The sequence below is a fragment of the Nuphar pumila genome, chromosome 4 (assembly GCF_984573655.1).
Source record: "Nuphar pumila chromosome 4, dmNupPumi1.hap1.1, whole genome shotgun sequence".
In the NCBI taxonomy this organism is placed as follows: domain Eukaryota; kingdom Viridiplantae; phylum Streptophyta; class Magnoliopsida; order Nymphaeales; family Nymphaeaceae; genus Nuphar; species Nuphar pumila.
This window is the reverse complement of record NC_143252.1, coordinates 21530222-21555383: the sequence shown is the minus strand read 5'-3', so window position 1 is coordinate 21555383 and position 25162 is coordinate 21530222. Positions and strand designations below refer to the sequence as shown.

Genomic DNA, 25162 nt, shown 5'->3' with positions numbered 1-25162 from the left:
AGTATTACAAATCCCTGTATATAAGATATGAATGAAGATATCTATTTGCATCAGTATGCATATCATATACATGACCATTGTTTAACTCAATGAGCTCCACAAAGTAACAAATTTAAGGGAAGAACATCTAACACATTATAGATGAAAATTTTAAGTAAACAAAAAGATACAACTAGCTATAGCTAACACATTATAGATGTCAAGTTCAAGTCTAGAAAGCTCCTGGTGATGACATTGCAATCTCATAGATTGCCTGAGCTTAACATCAACATGTCCTTTTTCCGGTTCAGACATGGGAGCCACTTGCATTGAAGCCCCTGGCTTCTGATCCTTTCATAATCGTCAACATCTTGCATGAAGAAATTAACATCTTAAACCAAAGAAAGCTCAAACCAGATCCGATCATGTCATACAGAGAGAGAGGGAGACTTACGCCCAAGGGACATCTCCAACCAACATCCAGTCTCCATCTTTGTCCTCATAAGTTGACACATAAACTGGCAAGAACAGAGCATAAAACACAAGTTTAGCAAGATCTATCTAAACAAGGGGCATGTCTCAATAGACATGAGTATATCAAAGGTGGTAGAATTTGAATATACCCATGGTAGAGACGCAAAATATTTTGTCCAAGGCCTTGAGAAGATCCTGGTAGTTTCTAACACAGATTCAATCTAACCATCTGCTGAACGAGATTTTGTACCTGTAGAAAATGAGATTAGATTAAACAGTGAGCATGGTTTTTTACTGAAGAAGGCCTCAAATGAAAATCGAAAAATTTATCTCAAAATCAAGCTTATTTAGATGGATCAGAACTTCACAAATGAAGGTGAAGTAGAATATCACTATTTGAAAAGCTAACTGTTATATTGTAAGAACGTTCAAAAATATCAGATCTACAGTGGTTCATCTCTATGTGAAGACGAGAGAGAAACGCACAGAGAGATTGGTCAGAGGCAAAAGCTGCAGAAGCAGCCCTAAACGTGTATTTAGATTCTATTTATGTTACAGTCTAATTAGGGCTACAAAAGACTAAACAGCCCTTAATAATAAAACATTATTACACAGCATATTTGGATCTTAGATCTACATCTTATCCAAACCCAAACAATATAATAAAAGGATACATTACAACGTCTTAACAGCCTCCCTCAAGATGAACATGCATTTGAATCATGCTCATCTTGCCTTTAAGAAACCAAAATCTTCTTATTGTCAGTCCTTTAGTGATTTAGTGATCAGGTGTGCAATTTGGTTTTTTGTTCCAATGTATCTTGCTTCTAGTTCTTGATCTTCAATCTTTTGCCTGATAAAGTGTTGATCTATCTCAATATGTTTCGTTCTTCCATGATGTATAGGATTCATTGAGATCTTTATTGCACTTTGATTGTCACATAATAAAATGGATTTTGGTAAAAGTTCTTCTAGCTCAACCAAAAGATACCTAATCCACGTTAATTCGGAAGTGACGGAAGCCATCACACGATATTCTGCTTTTGTGCTTGACCTTGCAACAACCCTTTGCTTTTTACTGCTCCACGAGACTAAGTTTCTTCAAGAAACACACAATAACCGGTCACTGATTTTCTTTCATCGGGATCTCCAACCCAATCTGCATAGCATTTGAGTATGCCATTAACATTAGTATGTCATGATTTTGTCTTCTTTTCTCATACGCCAAACCATCTCCTATTGTGCCCTTCAAATACCGCAAGATCCTCTTAACCGCCTCCATATTAACAGTCCTTGGTTCGTGCATAAACTGAGATACTTGATTGACAACATAAACTATATTTGGCCTCGTAAAAATCAAATCAGAATTATCGAAAATGCCTAGGTAAGTGGGGAAGCGCGAAACGTCGCACTTCCGAAACGCACTGGGAAGCGCGATTTTTTTGGGGAAGCACGCTTCCCTTTTATAGGAAGTGTGTTTCCCCCTCGCTTCCCCCATTTTTTCATTTTTTTTGTTCCTTTTTTTTTGTTCTTTTTTTTTCCTTTTCGCTTCCTAGGACGCTTCTGGTTCGCTTCTGAGACAATTCCTAATTCAATCCTAAGTCGTCCCACGCTTCCTGCTTTCTAAAATTTTGAAAGTGCCTCGCTTCCCGCTTCTGCTTCTCGCTTCCTCGACTGGCAACCATGGGTCAAATATTGAAGCATACCAACTATGCTCCGATAGTTGGTAGCATTCTCATATATATCTCCATCTCCACTACTTAACTTCTGGTGAATGGGAGATGGTGTGGCCACTGGTTTGCTGTCCTTCATTCCACTCTTAGCAAGCAAATCAATGGTATATTTGCGTTGAGTCATTATTAATATCTCCTTTTGCCTGTCAACTTCAATCCCAAGAAAATCCTTTAACTTTCCAAGATCTTTCATTTGAAATTTGCTGCTAAGTAGCCCTTTGGTCATTTGAATATGTTCTTTTGAACTCCCTGTGATTATCATATCATCAACATATATAAGAAGTGTTATGCAGCCTTCTCTTTTGTAGATGAATAAGGAATAATCAAGATATGAATGAAACAAATCCATGCCTCTGAATTTCTTGAGAAAAGATTTCAAACCATTAACGTGATGCCTGCTTCAATCCATAAATGGATTTTTGTAATCTATACACATAAGCATTTGGATCATCTTGAGTATACCCTTCTGGTTATTTCATGTACACTTCTTTTAGGTTGAGTGTCCAACCATAATCAATAGATAGAGACATAATAATGCGAATGATACTCATTTTTATCACAAGACTGAATGTTTCATCATAATCCAATCCATGCTCCTGAGTGAATCCTTTTGCCACAAGTCGTGCTTTGTATCTCTCCACACTACCGTCGGGTCTATATTTTATTTTATAAACCCATTTGGATCCAACCATATTTTTATTCAAAGGTCTTCTAACTATTTCCCATGTTTGACATTTATGCAGAGCTTCCATTTCTTCATTCATTACATCAACCCATCTTTTATGCTGATATGTCTGATAAAAATACTTGGGTTCTTCTTGAGATTCTATGACTGCAAGAAATGCTTGGTGATCCGCACTAAATTTTTTATAACTAACCCACTTCTCTACAAGATGATGTATTTGTGCCGACCTTCTCAAAGTCATGGAGTTCTCATCTGTGACCACGGCTCTTTCCTGTCCTGATACTTGGGGCATAAAGCAAGATCTCGTACCTTTGGTATAAACTTGTCCCTTTGTGAATTTGTTGTGTACTTGCTCCTTTGTCTGGTCTCTGTCATTCATCTAGTTCAACAGAAATTGTATCCCCTCTTTATGCATGTGGGAATAACTCTGCATTGAGTCAAGGTTGATAATATTCAATCTTTGAATGCATGTCTTGAAGTATATTTGCACTATCATTATGCTGAAAACAATTCTCAACAAATATGATATTTTATGAGATACGAATGGTTTTAGTGACAATCTCATAACATTGATACCCTTTATAACCATCTACATATCAAACAAATTTGCAAACACTGGCTTTATTCCCAAATTTATTTCGTCGTCTTATCAATATGAACATAACGGATGCAACCAAAGGACTTCAAATGTGTATAATAAGGATGTTTGTCATAAAGCATGAAATACGGGGATTTTTTGTTCAATACTTTCATGGGAAGGTGATTTATCACATAAACTGCAGAATGAAAAGCTTTTGGCCACAGTCCCATTGGCATACCACTGGCATGTGTCATAGTGAGGGCACTTTCTACAACATGACGATGTTTTCGCTCTGCAAGCCCATTTTGTTGAGGGGTGCAAGGACAAGCCACCCTTCGAACAATTCTATTTAGTTGCAGAAATTCAACAAAATCATTAGAAACATACTCCCCACCCCATCACTTTGAAAATTAAGAATAGTTGAGGAAAGCTGATTTTTGACATAGGCACGAAACTTGTGAAAAATGTCAAAAACTTTGAACTTTTATTTAATGAAAAATATCCACAAATAACGAAAATAATCATCGACAAATATAACATAATATCTACTTCTAGAAAACAAATTTTCTAGAGCAGGACACCAAACATCAGAATACGCAATTTCAAAAGGTTTTGAAGCTTTTTCATTCATGGAATGAAAAGGAATTACGTGACTTTTGCAAACTTGACAACTGAAACACAATGTCTTATTTAAGTCATGACTTAAACTTGTCTCTGGAATCAACTTGCTAGAGACAAGGTGTTCAATAAATTTGTGGCTACAATGACCCAACCTAATCTGCCAAAGATTGGCATTATTGACAAGACTAACTGAATAAGCAAAAGATTTCTCAGGAACCGAGGTTGAAGAAGAAAATGAACACTTCTGCAATGGGTTTTCCTTAAAGACGTACATGTTCCCACATCGCTCTCATTCAACGTACGTTGTCTTCACGCGAAGATCCTTCAGATACACAGAAGGAGTGAAAACAATGAAGGAATTAGTATCATCAACATGTTTGGAAACAAAAACAAGGTTTTTCTTGATAATGGGTGCACAAAGATCAAGAAGTTTGATAGATTTAGACTCAGAGAAGGAGATAAAATATTTCCAACATATGTGATGGGGCTGTGACAACATTACCCTTCCTAGAATATGTAACCGGTCTAGAAAGTTTACTAGAATCTCCAGTGATGTGACTAGCTGCTCCAGAATCAACGTACCAAACTCATTGATCATTTTGCTTTATATTTAAAGAGTTTATTGCAGCAATTAATGCATTCAAATCACTGAAGTTTTTCTCTCCTCCAGCATGTGGTTGATTCATATTTTGTCTAATTGTGTGCCTTTTACGATAAGTAAAGCTATCTTCAGCATTATAAGTCTGATCATCTTTATGATAGCAATTAGCTTTCACATGCCCAGGCTTTCTGCATATAAAGCAAACTGGAACTCGTCCACCCCCAATGTTAACATTGTTTGAATTTGGAGCATTAGGAGAAGATACAATAATTCTGCCTTCCTGATTGCCAGCTCTTCTATGGCCACGGCCTCCTTGGTAACTTCCTCTCCCTCTTTCTCTATTTGCCCCATAAATAACACCTCGTGAGAATCTTGTGACAACCTAAAGTCTCATGTAGCATTCTTGAGATTCATTTCATACTGAAGTAATCGTGGTATGAAATCTTCGAACGATGGGAGAATAGGAAAGCACTGCAATGTAGTAGAGATAACATGATATTCTTGCCCCAAGCAAGCTAGAGTCTGTTGCACTTTGTCACGATCAGAAACGGTCTCCCCAACCAAATCTAACTTATCAGTGATCTCTTTCACTTTGTTCAAATATTCCATAATGGTTGAAGATCCCTTCTTGAGACTTTGAAACTCTTTACTTAGATACATAACTCTAGATTCTAAAATTTGCGAGTATGTCTTGTCTAAATTGTCCCGTAGTTCTTTAGTTGTGCAGTCATCTGGGATTCCAACGATAACCACTTGTGAGAGAGTAGACGTTAGATAGACTACAATTGTTTGATCCCTTTTTATCCATGACACATATTTAGGATTCTTGATGTAAACCATATTCACTGCCCCTTTGTCATCTCTCTGCTCCTGCATGATAAATTCAGACAGCATTTTAACTGAACCATCAAGGTGACCAGACACATCATGACTCCTAATAAAAGAAATAATTTGCCTTCTCCAAGTCAAAAAATTATTGTTCAACTTTTCTGAAACAAGTTGGGTCAAGAAACTAGAAGACAGCATGGATTGTGAAGCATTAATATTTATGAGAAAGAAATAGAGGTAAACAAAAAATATGATGGGCAAAAACAGATTTCGACAAAAAGAGAATATTAATCCAAATATAGAGATCATCACAAGAATAAAAAAAAAATCACGCTACAAGAAGCATTGACAATAAGGAATAACTTGAGAAGAAAAGATTTCGGACACCCAAAATTCAGTTTCAGCCCAGATAGAACAGGTTCACGAAACAAATCAGTTTTACGACACAAGGAAATCAGATTCACGACACAGATATTAATCAGAGAGTCAGATTCACGACACAGAAATTGATCAGATCCACGACGACGACACAGGGAAAAATCAGATTCACGACACAAAAATTAACGACCCAACTAGGTAGAATCACGTTACAGATTGAAAGGAGAATGAACAGCCCCAGCGATAGAATTTATGAACGTCTGATCACGCTCAATCACGTTCCTTGCTCTGATACCATGTTAGAATGCCGAAAAATATCAGATCTGCAGTGGTTCATCGCTGTGTGAAGACAAGAGAGAGAAACGCAGAGAGAGATTGGCCAGAGGCAAAAACTGCAGCAGCAGCCCTAAACGTGTATTCAGATTCTATTTATGTTACAGTCTAATTAGGGCTACAAAAGACTAAACAGGCCTTAATAATAAAACATTATTACACCACATATTTGGATCTTGGATCTATATCTGATCTAAACCCGAACAATATAATAAAAGGATACATTACAACGTCTTAACATATATATATATATATGTGTGTATGTGTGTGTCTAACTACAATGGAATAGCTATAAAATGATGACTTTTCATGTTGTCCCAAATGTTCAACTTCTTTTGGAACCACAAAATTTACCAGTCTTGGATGATCAACTAAATCTGAACCGAATGATTATTGAAAATTGGTCTATTGTGGATATTTAATTAAATCTGATTCTAAAATAATATTTGGATTGATTTATGGCATGTCATAAAAATCTGATTTCATACATGTAAAAGGAATCTGGTTGGAAATCAAATTGAAATCTAATTATGTTTAGTTGCCTAAAACTCTGATATGCTTGGTTCAATACGCAATCGCTTATATGTTGTGGATACGCATTGATGTTGCATTGTGAACTCCAGCTTGAATATCTTTGTGTGATTTATGTTCACCAAAATTTGCAATGTTATTTAAATTATTATTCAATTATATAGTGGTTATGTGTGAACCACTAATGGGTCTTTGGAGGCCAGGAGCATGTGTTGCTCATGAGATAGTAAATTGTAAATGCATTGCAAAACGATTTTGTTAAAATTGTTTCTAAATTAATTAGATTGTTGAATACGATTTTGTTAAAATTGTTTCTAAATTAATTAGATTGTTGAATTGATAAGACAAAGACCCAAATTTGTTATTGCATGTTGATTTATATAATTATTCTTAAGTAAAAAAAACTCTTAATTAATTAATATGGTAAAAGAGACCAAACAGTATAATAATTTTCTTCCCTAGTGTCCCTCTGAAAGGGTGAAAACCTTAGATGGCGGTCATGAGAGACCGTGAGGATACTAAACACCGTGTGCATTTATCAATTCTGAAAGAATGCATACATCAATCTTAAATGGGTACATGATCAAATTCATGTGCCAACTCAACTATGCAAAAATTTCTCATCAAGCCAACAACTGGAGCTGATCCATGTACATGATCCAATTCATGTTCATGGGTCGGCCTATACTAAAAATACATAATTTAAGTATGCTGGCTGATCCATGTACATGATACCAAACCTAAAATTATGCTCATAACAGCCTGTACCATGTGCTGGCTGATCCATGTACATGCTCAAGAGCATATGCATGGGTCGACCAGACCATCGGGCATGTACATATTAGCCTGCGTATCATATATACATTATTAAAACTTAACCATTGCATTTTAATGCATGGACATGTAATAATAAAACAAAAATATAGTATTCTGATGCATGAACATAATCAACCAAGTCTAAACCAAGATCAAAATATTCAGCTGTATATGCATATAACCGGACAGGTTTGAATCAACAGTTTAAAGAACATGTACTCGGTAGATCCGTCCAGATTTGTCCACATGTGAAAAATAAATAAAACTTTGCAGATCAGTCCAGAACAACATGTTCATGTTGTTCGATCATGTACTCGGCAGATATAGACAGAATTGTTGACATATGCAAATCGGCAGATATGGACAGATCTGTCCACGTGAAAAAAATATAAAACTTTGCAGATCAATCCAGAACAGCACGTGTTTATGTCGTTCGAACATGTACTCGCAGATCTGGACAGAATTGTCGACATGTGCAAATCGGCAGATCTGTCTAGATCTGTCCACATGAAAAAAAATATAAAACTTTAAAGATCAGTCCAGAACAGCTCGTGTTTATGCTGCTCGGCAAAATCTGATCCAGAACAACATATCTACATGTCGTTCAGCAGATTTGGTCCGAATCACCATGTTCATATTGTTCGGCAAATCTGATCTGAAACAGCATCTGCATGTTGTTCGATAAATCATATCTGAAACAGCAAATGCACAAATCCAAAATCCAGATATGCAGGTATACGAAAATAAAATTCAACGAATCTGAAATAAGAAAGAAATTTTTCAGATGCATGTATATGTAAAGGCAATCAAAAACAACAGAACAAGATCAACTGTATGCATGTGAACTTGACGACCTAAATCCATTAAATGTAATCAGATTTTAGAATATGACAAATCTGGTTTAAAATAGGCATATTCCAATGCATGGACATAAAACATAACACAAACTGAATATGAGCATGCAACGCATTGAAACTGAGGCACACGCATATATGTCAAGCTTTATGAAAATCGACCATCCCGAAATTTAGTTATATATATATATATATATATATATATATATATATATATATATATATATATATATATATATTCTTGGCAAGCATAAACATGAAAAACAATCATTGACATGTATTACATGCATGTTTGATCTCAAATCAAGAAATCAGCATCTATAGAATCGTAATCATACATATTTTATGAATTTAATATTGTAGAGAAATCGATAATCTCAAAAAAATTAAATATATGCATGAATATATATATATATATATATATATATATAAATATAAAATCGTCACTTTATATATATATATATATATATATATATATATATTCTTTTAGGTCAGATTTCTCTTTTCCCTCTAATATTTTACATGAACCCGATTTAAAACCCTTTCTTTCTATACGAATCTAGAGAGGAACTCATACCTTAGTTGAAAACGAAAAACAGACCGGAGAATCGTCGGATAAAGGGTAGAAATGACGAATAGATTCATGCTCCTCCTCCTCTTTTTTTTTCTCTCTTTCTTTCTTTTCTTCCTTCTCTCTCGCTCTAAACGAAATCTAGAGAGAGACGAGTTAGACCCTTTTAATTTTTTTTTTAGGATCCTCTAGAGAGGGTGACGTCCCCTCTAGAGTCCTTTCTATAGAGCTCTATCTCTCTCTAACTACTCCTATTTATCCTCTTATTATCTCTTATATTTTGTTTCTTTTTTTATCTAATTTGGAATCAATCTAGAACACCTATCTAGGTAGAGTTCTACTCCATGTAAAACTCCACCTTATCCAATAAATACAATTTCAAATTTTAATTAATTAATATTTTTATTAATTATTTAATATTAAATTATTAAATAATTAATTTTTAGAATATTCTAGAGGGTATCCCCCCCCTTCTGGAAGTCCTCTCAACGTGGAATTCTTACTCAATTTAACCTTTAGATTGAATTTAAAGTTCTAAATTGGTTGAACTTAGATTCTGAATCCAGATTCGGATCCAAGATCCAAATCCATATGGATCCCAACCTAGACTACATCCTAGTTAATATGGGTCTTGGACCGAATCCATACCATATCAACTCGGATCAAACGGATCGGATCCGATCTGATCTAATCCAAAAAATGATAAAAATAGAGGCGGGTCATTTTTGAAAAACGCGATTTTCGAGCCAACCATAACACGATTTAAGAAAAACGAAATATCAATGTTCTCAAAATTACGAGAAGCATCTAACGGTATACTTACTTGATTTTTGCCTCTAATTTTTGCCTGAATTTAACTTGAATTTCACTCAATTTTTGCTTGATTTCCAAGGTTAAAAACAAAAAGTTTATCAAATATTATTTACCTCGTTTTGGTCTTGTCAGTGGGCCATGGGCCACGCCCAAACCCGGCTGACATTGCCTATAATTGAGGACATTTTCCATGATTTTTATCAACTTTATAAAACACTTAGCAAAAATTTCAAAAATTCAGATTTTAAAACTATGAAAACACACGATATTACACAGAGCATCGCTTATGGGAAACTATGTCGACCAGCCAAACTGCCCTGGTCAACAGGGCAAGAGCCCACGCCCTTCTCGGCTTCGTTCAGGTATGTTTCGATGCTCGCGATTATTTTTAGGATTGTTTAATTCAGTTGCATCATATTCAGTTTTTTGGGTAGTGTTAGATCAGTCTCAATGTTGATCTAACCCGGATCCAAAGGATTTAGTTTTGTTTCTCGTGACCCGAAACGTTTTTGGGCTTCCAAAGAGTCGGACGACAGTCCCGATATTTTTGTAGTCGTGTGGCTGATTTTTTTCTAGCCCACACCAAGCAGGATATGTATTTTAGTTCAGCGTAGACACTTTTGGGAGGGTCTGACCAACCCAGGTGATCAATCGTTGTATCGGGACATCTTTGCCTTGCATGTGGGAGCCCCACGCCTACCCGGTCATGTGCACGTGTGGCACTACCGACACCATTACTATGACTATTTTGTATCCTGATTCCCTGCATCAAAGGCCCATGCCCTTCTTAATTTCGTAAACCTGAAAACCTGCGATATGACCCAAGCACAGAACATGGTTGCGCAACTCCGTCAGGAGTTTCAAACGCGGTCTGCTCAAGTGGACGAAAGTCTCGTCCAATTGACGCAGACCATGGTTAACATGGATATGTGTGTGGAAACGCTCAACATGAACCTGGATGACCGATTCCAGCAGATCCCAATGCACTTGGATGAACGGGGTAATGATCATAACGTTGAATCCAACTTGGGTGGCCAGACCGCGGGTTCCACCAACGGACCCTATCAGGCCCACCAACCCCGACTGGAGTTCCTTAAATTTGTCAGAGCTGACCCTACGAGTTGGTTGTTTCAGGCTGAGCAATATTTCAGGATTGCTAGGATGCCGAGGAAGACCAGGTTGCCATCGCCTCAATCTACCTGGAGGAAGAGGCTGTAAAATCCGTAAATTTATAAGGGTTCTAAAAAAAAAGATTCGGATCCAGGTTAGATCCAGCCGAATCCGAGTGGAACGTTGACATACTAGTCGATAACCCCCCCCCCCCCAATTAGCCTATTTAAACACCCCCACAGGGGGGTTTCTTTTTAAAAGGGAACCTCGATGCCCTCTGACTCCCTCCCGTCTCTCTCTCCCTCACCGGAACCTCCACACCCGAGCCCCCGACTCCCCTCTCTCTCTCTCTCTCTCTTAATCTCTCTCCCCGTCTCTCTCTACTTACTCCCCTCTTGTCGGAGCCACTCTCGTCGAGACCACTTCGTCGAAAGCTCCCTCCCCTGTAAGTCTCTCTCATTCTCTCTCTAGACCTCACTCTCCCTCTCTCTTTGTGATCAACAGGAGGGCATCGTCTTGCCCCTCTCTCCTTCCACCACGGTTGCCCACAAAAGTCGTGGCCCGACCATCCCCCTCCCTGTGCTTTTAGTTTGCCACTGGCCACCTCCCCCCTTTTTCTTTTCTTTTTTCCCCTGCTTTCGCCGGCAAACCAGAGCCACCAATGGCGGTGGCTCTGGCTCACCAGGAGAGAGGTGCCCAAAACCCTCTCTGGTGTTTTTTCAGACAAAATCAGCAACAACCTGAGGCTGCTACTGTTTTTCCATTTGGACAGCCTGAGGGAGTGACGCCACTCCCTCCTCCCCTACCAACACCTCCTTCTTTGGTCTTCTTGAACCCGAGTCGAGCTCGGGTTCTGTCGCGCCACTAGTGACAGGCAGGGGCCTTCGGCCCTCGGTTGCCACTGCAACCACTGCCTGAGGCAGTGGCCTAGCCGTCGGTCGCCTGCCCTTCTTTTTTTTTTGTGACAGCAGCAGCATCCTGCTACAATTGTCCCTTGGGCCGGCCTACTGAGCTAAGCTCGGTTTGAACCGAGCCTAGGCCGGTTCTCTCAGTAGAAGAACCAAGCCTAGGCTCGATCTTGTCTTGTTTGGGGGCCAGACCCGGCTCAGCCTGATAGCCAAGCCCTCTATTCCCCCCCCCCACCCCCCCATCCTCTTTGTTGTGCTCGAGCAGCAGCAACTTCTAGTGTTGTTGTTGTCTCGAGTTTGGTCGAGTCGTGTTGAGCTCAGCTATCACCAAGCGCAACCCAATACCACAGGCTGACTCGTGCACACCGAGTTTGACTCGACTTCACCAAGTCAGTCGGTCGGTCCTGCTTGCCCTCCCTTTGGCCTGCCTGGTCAGGTGCCGCCGAGCTAAGATTGGCTAGCATCGAGCCCAGCTCGATCCGATGGTTCGAACTGGATTCAAGTTCGACCGCTGCGACGCGAGCATTGTCACTTTCGTCAAAATCTAAGAACTTAACACAGTACGATAAAAAATCATTAGCAGCGTCCCACATCGGCACAATGGATGAGACTATATTTTTGACACAGTTACGGAGACACGACAATATTATAACCTACGCTCGGAATCGTCAGAGATTCGGAGCATCTCCGAGGTAGGGGAAAGTTGCATGCAAGAACAATGTCAAAGCACTTCTAATATATATGTATTATATTTATATTATATATATATATAAAGATATATATATATGCTTTTAACTCAAGGATGTGGTTTTGTGTATTCTTGTCCATTTTAAATTACGTCATTTACTTTGCCGTCACGCTATAATGTGCATAAGCTCCAGCTTTCTGTAACTTATTTAGTTCGATGTGTGGTTTCACACATCGGGCCCTGCTTTATGTCATTTACTTTGTCGTCGCACTATAATGTGCAATGTGCACAGGCTTCTACTTTACGCAATTTACTTAGCCTAATGTACGGTTTTGTACACCGATCCTCGCATACATAATTTATTTAGCTTAATGTGTGGTTTCATATATCGAGCCATATTTTACGCCATTTACCTTGTCGTCGCGCTGTAATGTGTACAGGCTTATGCTTAAATATATATGTATTCTATATATATATATATATATATATATAATTTTATAAAATAAGCAGCTTTTGCGTACTCCTACTTGTTTTAAATTACGCTAGTATGTAAAGACGCAGATTTGTGCATCCTCACCGAAACTCAATTTTTGATAGATTTCACATGCGAGATTTCAAGCTCGCATTCTCCGATGTCTCGAAAAGCAAAACAAGTGTTTTGCGTTTGCATATTCACAACTGAGTTTTCTCTTCGAACCAACATAACAAATAGGTCCTCGACTACGTAACCTTCGATGGTAGGCACGTCAGGTCCTTTTCTGTATCTGGAATGACTCGGATATTTTCCAGCCTAAGGCACGGGATATTGGAATTTTCAAATGTTGTATCTAGGTTTCTTTTTGAGAAACCAATATCTTTCGCATCGTAGTGGTACTATCAGACATGCATGACATGTTAGTATGACGATAATTGGACTAAAGGTTTATGGTAACCTCGTAATGCGACAATGCACCATGATTAAAAGAAATCACATAAATGGAGATGATCGCCTTCACAAGCAAGATGCTCGATTTAGTTTAAAAGACCTGAGCATATTGAATGGGTTGTTAAATAAAATAATACATGTAGTACCCATTTGTTCTTTGGTTCTGTCAAGGGAAAAGATAGGATGGTAAAAAAAAAACTCTGATGGACAAGTTATTAACTATGCTCATTGAGTAGCAATGACTCAGTATCCCCGGTCATCAGAGTTAGGGGACTAGGCTACCAAATATTATCCTAGGTGGTAGATCCCAATGACTTCTGCAAAAATTCATATGCATCCCCCGATAACAAGTGGCCTCTGGGGAATTCTCTTTGTCATTAGGTCATCTTTTTAGGAGCAGACTTAGCTAGTTGTTCGGGGTATTAAAATACATGGAATAATAAACCTTCGGACAATCTCAGTTGTTTCTATGTTTTATCCTGTGTGTACCCACAGGTCAGTAATTATCGAAACAAGTTCACCATGCTCATTTTTACTTATTCTGAAATTACACGTGAAATAACGCATATGTTACTCTTGTTCTGACTTTTGATATCTATGCACCTACCAGGCTTTCATAAGTCTAACCCGTTTTATGGGATACAGGTGATGATTAAGTCGATGCGGCAGGCAATGGCGCGATGACATGATATCAAGAACCTACTCTCTCTGTTGTTTTGCTCCTGAGCACATTTTTTGTAATTTTGTATAAGAGTTTCTTTTGTAATGCCAACCTTGGGAAGAGAAGGCGGAGGAAGGATGGTGCCTAGTCACGAAGGTATTAGTTCAGTGAACTGAAAGCAGAGTTGACGAAGCGACCAGGGAAGAGGAAGACCAAATAGTTGCTCAGTATCTGGAGTTCCCGCCATGAGGATAAGGTGTGTTTGAAAGGGATGGATTGTTACAGACCCATTCCTGCTCCAGGTCCAACCCAGAGAATCTACTACAGCCTAAGATCTGCCCCAAAGGAGCCACCTAGCTTGTCCCACTCAAGTTGAGACCTGCAAGTTTTATCAGAAGTCCATCCTAGTCTGGATTCCTACCCAGGTTGGGACTATGGTGGGATGCACCCCCTGGAATCCCATCCAGGGTGGGATTGTGTTTGTACTTTTACTTTTTTGCCTATGTAGTCAAAAGTGTTGATTAGGTGCCTAGTCCGGCTAGTCGGTAGGTAACTTAGGAATCGACCAGATTCCTAGGTTCCAAAAAATGGACCTTTTTTCGACTAGGCACCTTAGTCGATGCCTAACTTGGCCTCGCCTAAGCACGAGTGCAAGAAAGTAAATTTTTTATTTTAATGTGAAAAGACAAGAGGGGGAGGGGAGGGTTATAAAACCTGTTTTCCCTCTCTTACTCTCTCGCTCACTCTCGTTGCTCGCAGTCGTTATAAATCATCTATCACCCTCTGCCTCCAGGTATGCTTCTCCCCTTCTTCTTCTTCTCTTTCTATCTCCTTGTTCATCTGCCTCTTCTTCTTCTTCTTCTTCTTCTTCTTCTTCTTCTTCTTCTTCTTCTTCTTCTTCTTCTTCTTCTTCTTCTTCTCTCCCCCTTCTTCTGCTTCTTCTTGTCTATGATTCTTTCTTCCTCTTCCTCTTCCTCTTCCTCTTCCTCTTCCTCTTCCTCTTCCTCTTCTTCTTTTCTTGCCTCTTTTCCTCCCTTCTTCTTCTTCTTCTTCTTCTTGCCTCTTTTCCTCCCTTGTCTTCTTCTTCTTCTTCTTCTTTTCCTCCCCTTCTTTTCATCCCCTCCTTTTCATCCCCCCTCCCCTCTTCTCCTTCTTTTCCTCCCATGTCTTCTTCTTCTTCTTTTTCTACTTCTATTTTTTTTTTGTCTAAATGGGAGTCTATTTTTTTTCTAGCGTGTGATGATTTTTTATGAAGCATGATTTTTTTCTCCTGGCATATGATTTGGTTTCTTATTTATGCAGCATGATTTTTTTTTCTGATTTTATGATTCTACCAAAGCATGTTATGTCTTTTTTTCTGATTTTATGAAGCATTAGTTGCTTGGCTGAATGAAAGCATGTTTACTTAATTTTATGTTGGATACATGTTTGTTGTTAGTTTTAGCATTTTATTTTAAGAATTTAGATTATTTTTAAATTATTTGACATTTGTTGATAGTTGTTTGCTTTGCTTATTCAATTGTTTTTAATATTTGGGCAGGTTTTGTAATATACCATGTTCAACATGTTTGTTTTGTCTATGGCTTATTGTTGATTGATTTTATGTTGCATGCATGTTTGTTACTAATTTTAGCAGCTCATTTGCATATTTTTTATATTTTTATATTTTTATATTTTTATATTTTTTTTATTTTTTTTATTTTTTAATTAAGGTACTGACTAGTCCGCCTAGTACCGCCTAGCGCTTTTGACTACATAGTTTCTTGCCCCTTGTAAAGTCCATATATAAATGTACTAGCCTAGTTATTTTCTTAATGAGATTTAATGAGTTCAACATCTAAATTTAGTTTTGGTTCTGGTTTGGTGTGGTTCTCTGAGGGAAAGGCTTTTCTCCCTCACCCGCTCAAACATGTTTGTCGCCGGCCTATCGGGAACATTTTTCTCCCTTCCGGTCATCACCCTCGCCTTCCGCTTCGCTGCTCGCACCAGCAAGGAGAGACACTCCTCTCTCCCCCTGTCGGCCCCCACCCTGGCCGAGTCCCTGCCCTGGACTCACCTTTCCCTTCACAGTTCACGTGATCATGTCCCCAGACCCGGGACACGGCCCTCTCTCTCGAACCGCCTGCAGTTCCCTGCTACAAGCATCAGCATGTCTGTCAGCCTAGCTGAACACACCTTTGCCCCTTACCGCGGTGTTGCTTCCTCCTTGCGTGTCACTTGCTTCCGAGCCCTGCCCCGCTTGTGTGCCAAGACCCGCAAAACCGATACTACCAGGGTTCGAGTTCTGACAACGACATCTGATCTAGCAGCATCTAACCATGATTAACTGAGGTCTCTCAAGTTCATTTGTGCTGCTTCTGCACTAGAATATGAGAACGTGACCTATCCACAAATCCACTTTCATAGCAGGAAGGCAGCAAAATTACTACTAATTTTTATTCACTATTATGTCATCCAAAACTATGGCAAAGCATAAATACAGCAAAGAGCAAAGTTAGAAAGAAAGCTTATACAGAACAATCGCTATAGATAGTCATTAGACAACATTAAAATTTTCTTATGAAAAACAAGCATGTGACACTTAAAAACATGGATTTACTAGAAAATGAAATTGCTTGAAAAACTAATGCTTCAATCAAGTGCATAACTACTTACCTATGTCACATAGATGCGGGTGCGGATGCGGGTGTGGCACTTTAAAAAAACTTGGGTGCAGGGGTGCGGGGAGGATATATATATATATATATATATATATATATATATATATATATATATATGTATGTATAAAAATTTTAACAGTTTTACGTTAACACTGTGTATTTGTGTGCATTTATGTATTTATATATATAATATAGATAAAAATAGACTTGATTAGGTTTAACTGAATCTACTTTTGGATAGAAATGGACCTCAGTGTGGTTGACTTCACCTAACACAAAGGAAGCTGTGTCCAAGTGTCGCACCCGCCTGGGTGCGGGTGCGGGTGCGGTGCCCTGTTAGAAGAGTCCGTGTGACATATCTACTTACCCTTGAAGAGCTAATGCTATTCACTCCAGTGGCCAAATATTCAAAGAAAGCTGAAAGGCAACATGGTAGCATCAGGTTACATTGGACATCATTTAGTGGCTACTTTCTTATAAACACAAGGAATAGGTGTAGGATCATACAAGGTGTTGCCTTTGGTCTCTTTATTGTTTGGAGCAACATTTAATTTCTTTATGTAGCCAAAGACTTCTCTAGAACTCTCATCCTCTGCAAGAAACAAAAAGACTGCTTGTTTATCTTGAATCAAACAAATTCCAGCATCATACCTTAGAGACAGATTGATGTGCAAATGATGGATAAAATGTGTCACCAATTTAAGCTTCCAAAATATGAACAATTAATACAGATAACCATTTCAGCTAACATAGGAATGAGTCCATGCACAAACCAACCACACTATTTGATATATTTCCATATGTTTTGTGTTTTGCATGCATCCAAAATTATTTTTGAAGCTATATAATAGATATCAAAGATATTTTGAAAATATCACAATTATATTGCAATGTTTTCATAAGCCAACATAATTCAGAAAAAAATGGGATTTTCTGAATATCCTGCTACCGCTTTGAGCTGCTTAGCTGAACATAACAAATATGATCTATAAGCCAAGAAATTCAAATGTTGTAGTCTATGCAGGAGATTACAAGAAACACATTCTCTAGGCCATCTACACATAATAACATTCACCAAAAAAATTGACACTATTATATCGACCATCTCCGAGTTTTTAATAAAGTAAAATTGCATGAATTATCAAAATTTGATAATGCTATCTCAAAGTGAATGTTCAAATAAAATCCATTTATTATGAAAAATTTTAATAAATAAAAAAAACAAACAATCTCTAGTGAGAAACATTAAAATGCATCAAATAAACCTTGAAAATTAAAAAAATACAAAATAATCATAAAAAAACTAAGCTTCCCAGCAAATGAACTGTTGGTTGCCACACAACAGTCGAGAGAGGTCAAGTTGATCTGATCGGAGCACAGAAACAGAGCGATGATTGCTCTCCTCCTCTTTTTCCACGCCTCCTCTTCAATCAAGGGTTTTCCTCCTCCTTTTCAACCGAGTCAACTAGAAGGTATTTCACTCCACCTCAAACACAATGAAAAAGAACGAACATTAGCAAAAAAAATAAATATAGATACTCACAGAGGGCCAAAACTCTACTCAATATAACAAATATTCCCCATCGATTGAGCAAAGCGTACCTCCAAACTCCAATGGCCCAACTTCTCTTATCTGATGAGTTCCTCCATAGATCGAGTGAAAAAACACGGGAACTTCTGCAGAAATTGAAGCAAGAACCAGGGTCTTGAGGAATTTCCGGCGATGGGACAACTCCAATGTCCTTTCCGGCCACTGCCCGACAAAAAACAAGGTCTCAACTCCAAAGAATCAAGCTGATTGATGGGCCAGGCACTCAGATTCCTCCAGCGATGACCGATCGATGGCTGAGATTCGTCGGATGGTTCGGGAAGGAGACGAAGAAGTGTGGAGATGATGGCAGGTGGTTTCGTTTCTGAGAGAAAGAGACAGAGAGAGATGATACCTCGAAAGCCAAAAAATGAAACATAAAACGTCAACCCTTTATTTGCTAAAACAAGAAAAGCTACGAAAATATGGCGCGCTTTAGCAGTGGAGTGTAGACTATACTATATTCGCCGGTATAAGATCCTTTACCGACAACAATTTTTCCGCTAGTGATGGCCCGTCGGTAAATAATAAGTTTTTTTGTAGTGTTTGTTTTTCTCGTGTTTTTATCGGTAAAAGATTGCAAAAACAAAAAAATTAAAGAATTAGAAACAAAATTGTGATATTTTTTTGTTAAAATGATAATGCTGCAGTATTTTGGCCATTTATAAGTACTATTTTTTTGTGATATTTCAAAATATCGCCAATATTTGTCACTAGCAGGCCAAGTTTGGATTTAGAAGCATGATAATGCTGCTGATAAATGCCGGATTTGAACATAGACTGCACGTCTAGCCGTCTAGGCCCATCTTAATTCTTGTTTATATACTTCTATCCATGTGGGGGAGTAAAGAAATGTTTGTACTCAGCTACAAAGTTCATTTTGTACGTTGCAAGAGATCTCATTTTTCTTAATGGGAGTTCTAGGTACAGGTTTATATGGTTTCAATGAACCAAAATTAAGTTTTGAAGCATTAACTTATCAATTGTGTCCCAAACTTAGGATAGGTCGGTCTAGGCCTGCTACAGGGTCATGTGTTGTTGGGGAAGGTCAGGACTCCATGAGGTTGGCTAAGAGATGCTGGAACTTTAGCTAATTGTGGGAGAACCTTGATTGCAACTTCGTTTGGACAAGGCAACAACTTGGTCTAAGAGAGTTTCAGACCCAAGAAGGACCTAATGCCTCTAGTTGACTGAGAAGAGAACTTAGAAAGGGTGAACGAGTCAAGGGGTAGGGACTCGTTGGGGTAAGGAAAGAGAGAAAGAAAAACATTGAAGAGAGGGGGGACATTCAATAGAGAGAATAAAATATGAAAGGGAGGGATTCACGTGAATTCTTCTTTTGCTTGATTCCTTTTCAATACACAATATGCCAAGGTGGGTTGATTAAAGGCCACACCAATTGCAAGACAATTTAATTAAATAAAACCTAAACAATTCTTAGATAATACCCAAGCTTATCCTAGTTAGAACCTCCCTTGGACACACTCAATGTAGTGCCCAATTCCACAGGGGCACTTAGACTTTCCAAGTCCATTTAGGGAGGGACTTAAGAGCTACATGTCTCCCATGGGGGAGCCTTGAAGAGGGCTACACACCCTCCATGGTGGCTCTTAATGTTGGTGGAGAAGCCAAGGTAGTGGGGCCCACTTGCTGAGGTGGTTTCTCTAGAAGGGGCATCCCACTTGTGGGTCCCATTGGAGTAAATGATGAGCTGAGGTGACACCCTAAAAACGGGTCCCATTTGGCCTACTTGGCATCTCCGATGATGTGGTGCCCCAAGGGTGAGTCTCATGGCTGGATGGAGCTTGGATCTTGCATCTGGAGTAGCATCCATCGGATCCGCTTCAAGAAATTGGTGCGTTGAGTTTAGATCTGGAGTTCACTGAGATCCAACAAACACAATCACAAGTCTTGTATATTCTGGAGCAAAATGAAGATTTTAAATTGCTCAAGGCCTCAAATCATCCTAAAATAAAATGTAAGGATCCAACAAAGTACTACAGATATCATCAATCATTGGGTCATGACATTGAAGAGTGTATCCTCCTCTAGCACATAATTCAAAACCACATTGATGAAGGTGAACTTGTCATAGAAAATGAATAAGTCGAAGAAGAGTCAGGTTGTGGCCATGATAAAGAAGTGAACATGATCATAAAGATTGAGTCAATAAAACAAACTTTATTATTATTTTAAATGCTTATATTAACCTTATTGATAAGAAAGAAGCCTCTTAGCTATCTAGATCACCTTAATTGGCTCACACTTAGGCCCACCAATATGAGGTTCAAACCATGAAGAAAGAAGGAGAAGGTCCTACCGAGAGTCTAGCGTAAGATAGTTCGGTTGTGCTTGAGTCGACCATTGGCATACCCATTTTAAAGAAAGAAGAGCAAGATGAGAAAGACCTTGAATATGTTGATTCCCTAGAAGATGTAGCATAGGCAAATAACCATGTTGAGATGAATTATCTAGATGATATCATAAAAAATTAAAGGTCAAATTTTCTCGTCTCCTTTAAGGAATAAGAAAGTGCTTTATGATGAGATTTCTTGGGATAACTTTTTATAGGAAAAGATGCAGCCTTATTATTCATATGCTCATGATGTTCATCAATCTTTTGATGTTAGTTTGAACCATGTATGAAGATCTTTTACCAACACACCTCGAGCCTTCGCCTCGAACGTTCAATATGGTGGAGAAATCCTTTGCAATGTGCATTCTGAAGAATGAGACCATGCTGCATCAAGAGAACCAAAGGGCCAACAAAATTTTTCAATCATGTGAAAGATCAACATCCATTGTCAATTCATAAAGCTAAATTTGGGGTAGCATTGGAACAAAGATCCAAATCTTAATCTCTTGAAAAGTTGAAGTTGGAAAGAAGGAAAGAATTGGAATATGGACCACATTATACTTCAAGAGAAAGATGTCACTGACAAATCCTTATGGCATTTTGGGTGCATAGCTGGGGAAGATTCAAAAGGCAATGTGAATCCCACTTTAATTCATGCAGAATTGAGAAGGATGGGATTCCATGCCAGCTTAGGGAAAAACACCAGAGGTAAAACTACATCATCTAAAACAGGTTTGTTCTTAACCTCTAATAGTCTAAGGTCATGCATTCTTTTGAAATGTGAGTAACTCTTTTGTAAATGGTTATTTGAAAAATACAAAAAATAGAAATCTAAATGCTAAAAAAAAAATTACAAAATTACAAAAATGCCCTTTTTGCTAAAAAGTTATTGCCACTTGAATAGATTTTGCCAAGAAGTCATCACGTTTATGAGAAGTCCACATGCACTTTGTCTCACTATTTGCATCATTAGGAGTTGTTAGCTTATTTTTATTGTTGTGAAGAGGAAGTATAAAGGCAGAGTCCTTTATGGGAAGGAACATAAAATGAATGATCTTGCAGTGAAATAAAAGGATGAATCATATAGGGGCTTGTGTAGCTTCATATAATATGGTTTAAAACCATGATGATCCACTTAGAAAGAAAAACTCTTTAAGCCAAAAGATGAAAAGATTACCTTCTACTTTGACTTTGTTTCACATCCCCTCCTTTGGTCGGTCTTGTGGATTTATCCATCTTATGTATTAGTACTTTTGATTTTTGAGTCTTTTTTCAACATCCTTGAAAATGACTAAGTTGATCATCTTATTGTGCAAAACAAAACCTATCCATACTAACTTTATCCTAGGGCACACCTTTTCACCTTATGAAGAGGAGCATAAAAAAAGTTCTCACAAAATAAATCTTGCAAAAAGAAAAAAAAGTGATGAAAATGCCATAAAAAAGAAAAAGATAGAATGAGTCATGTCATCCCTTATGCTTGATGCTTCCTTGTAAAGCTATCTGCCATTATAAAGTTCTGGTGGTGATAACAAGAGGAAAGAAAAAAAAAGAGCATTATTACAGCAAAAAGAAGAAAAAAGAGCATTGTTGAAAAAGAAAAAGGAAAAAATTAAGAAGATAAAACTTTCAAAGTTTCAATGCTTCTTTTTCAATTGAAGACTCAAACAAAAGATGCCTAGGAACCCTTACCCCTTTATTATTTCATTGAACAATGTTGTATCCACTTTCTTTGTTATCCCTTTTGAGCCTCGTGATACCCAAAAGTTGAAATAAAAATCATTTCCATTATCATTACCATGCTATTCCCTCTGTCTCTCAAGTCCAATGGCATATGTCCAATTGTTCCTTCAAAGTCTTTGAAAAATGATTGATCACTTGAAAATATTCAATATGGATAAATTTGATGCAAGATTTGAGCTGATCAGGAGTTGACCCTAGTGAGGAGGCTCAACCAATTTGAATGATTCATGACTATTAGATTGGGATTGATCAAATTTGCATATGATCTAGCTTGATCCACACCAAATCAGCACTTTCACCGCAATCAAACATGAATTATAACTGATCTACAGTATTGACACACAAATTTGGGTTTGGCAATCTGAAATTTCAATATAACATGTGATCAGCTATTGCTTGGGAATTGACTAGGTGAATTTTGAATTTTTCTTGATTCTTGAAGCTAATTTTTGGGATTTTTATGATTGAAATGTGTAAAAAAAAGATCAATGCTTTGATACCAATTGATATTGGATCTAGGTATCTCTAATCTTTTTTTTTTGACAGAGAAAGTTGGGGTTAGGCAGACCCCACCAGTTATACAACCATACCATTTGGGGTTTGAACTTGCAACTTCCCAACACAAAGTGACGAGCACTAACTGCTCCTGCCAGACAAGTGGAACCCCACCATTGGTAATTAGAGCCAATTCTTACTATAGGTGAAACTAAAAAATGAGTCTTACCGAATTGAAAAAGATTCTTCTAAATAAGCGCATAAACTCTATTCATAGGCTTAGTGGCTACAACAGAAGATAATTATATACCTCATTACAAGCCTAAATCCCCAACTCAAGTACATTCATCCCAATCCCCTAAAAACTATATAGACCCAACCAAAATAGTTTAGGCTATCCAAACCATAGTCTCCAGATGGACCATCCCTTACATTATGTCCAAACCTCAACTTACAATTCTAGTAGATCTGATCCAAGAGCCCATTCACAGGGTTGGTAACAACCAGGGTGATATGCCCTTATACGGGATAAGTAGGTCCAAGCCCAAGACTAAATCGTTGTTGAGATATAATTTTCTATCGAATGACATCTGCATTCCTTTGTCGTGATCATTGACGAGATACATCCCAATGTAGGAAGTGGGTGATTATTCCCCATTGCAACACAAAATTTGTGTTGCAGCCATAAATGTTGAATAAAGGGAAATTGGATTTGGCCTTGTTGATCCGGAAACCTAAAAAAAGCAAGAAGGCAAGAAAAATAGGCTAGATCCAACTAAATTGCTCGAGAATTGCTGATGTAAAAATCAAAATATCATTTGTGAATTATTATAGGAACAAAGGTTCATTGCCATGGATTCAAACACCTGATATAAACCCTTATTTTTTCTGCGTGGAACATCATGGCTGCCAGCCCTTCGAAGCCATATCAGGGTTGATAATTAAGGATCGGGAGTAACTCGTTCATTATTAAGCAATTTGAACTCAATCCTCTAACTTCTTAAGCTTAATGCCATTATGTACCACTATTTTTTTCTGAAAATTCTATCAAGGACCTACTTTTCTCATTTACTATGGTTATGTTCTTTGTGGGCCCACAAAAATCTAAAACTAGAAAAAAAAACTTGATCATAACCTAAAATTAGACAACCCTAGGTAACACCTCCCAATGTAACAACCTCAAACTCACCCTCGAAAATATGCAGATTTTTTTTAAACTAATAAATGTTTTGTTTTAAATCACTGCAGAAAGAGAAACCCATGAATCCGGGGTACATAATAGATTTATATCCACCAACTAAACACCTATAACAAATCATGAATTAAAACCACAATTTATTTTATGTCCAGACAAATATAAGAAAAAGGCAAGAATCTAAGCAAAATACATCGGCACAGATACATGATCAAACAAAAAACAATCAAAGTATCAAATTTGTTCATGAGGTTGATATATATATATATATATATATATATATATATATATATATATATATATATATATATATATATATATATATATTATCTGTTATTTAGGTCCGTCGTTACCTATAATGAGTACCCAATCAGACCTACTGACATTAGCAATAAAAAAAACTAGCAACAGTTTATATGAGTCATTAAACCCCTTAATCGTGAAGTTCGACAGAACCCTAACAAGATTCCAACACATATTCTCATGGAAAAAAATAAATTCTAACATGCATAAACTAAACTCATTTTTTTCTTAAAAAAAAGAAAAGAAAACTATACGTCTGTTTCGAATCCATGCTAATTCCCTTGCTTATCGAACCATGAAAGGATACCCGTACCTTATTGCGGTTTAGATCGAAGGAAGAAGATGCTTCAGATTCGAGTGCCTTCACCACAAGCCGGATCTCCCTCTAAAAATCGAGGAAGAGGAAGTTCCCTCTTCTCCTCTCGCCTTCTCTTCCTCTCTCTCTAACTCTCTTTCGCTCCCTCTCTCAAAACCATGATTTTTGAGAGGGGGAGTTCGCTGCCTATTTGTAAAATGGGGAATCCCACCTAGGTGGCGTCCCTCCTTGGTAAATCTTAGGAAAAATAAACTTTCCTGACTAAAAAGTTTACTTTACCTTTTTTTTTCTAGATAAAATTTACCTAACTAGTTTTAAAATTGGAAACTCTCATTAACCATGGACCATGGATCTCATCCACAGGGTCCACGCATATACAACCACATTAAACCATTTAAAATTATATTAATTATTATT

General features: G+C 37.8%; 1 long non-coding RNA gene across 1 annotated transcript; it reads right to left on the bottom strand.

Moving 5' to 3' along the window:
- LOC149839611 (uncharacterized) lies at nucleotides 1–24903 on the bottom strand. Its single transcript, XR_016431337.1, has 6 exons — nucleotides 24743–24903; nucleotides 17257–17341; nucleotides 17117–17166; nucleotides 603–703; nucleotides 434–497; nucleotides 1–349 (listed from the first exon to the last, which is right to left on the bottom strand). It is a non-coding gene; the product is annotated as an uncharacterized LOC149839611 (long non-coding RNA).
- Between the last annotated feature and the right edge of the window lie 259 nt (nucleotides 24904–25162).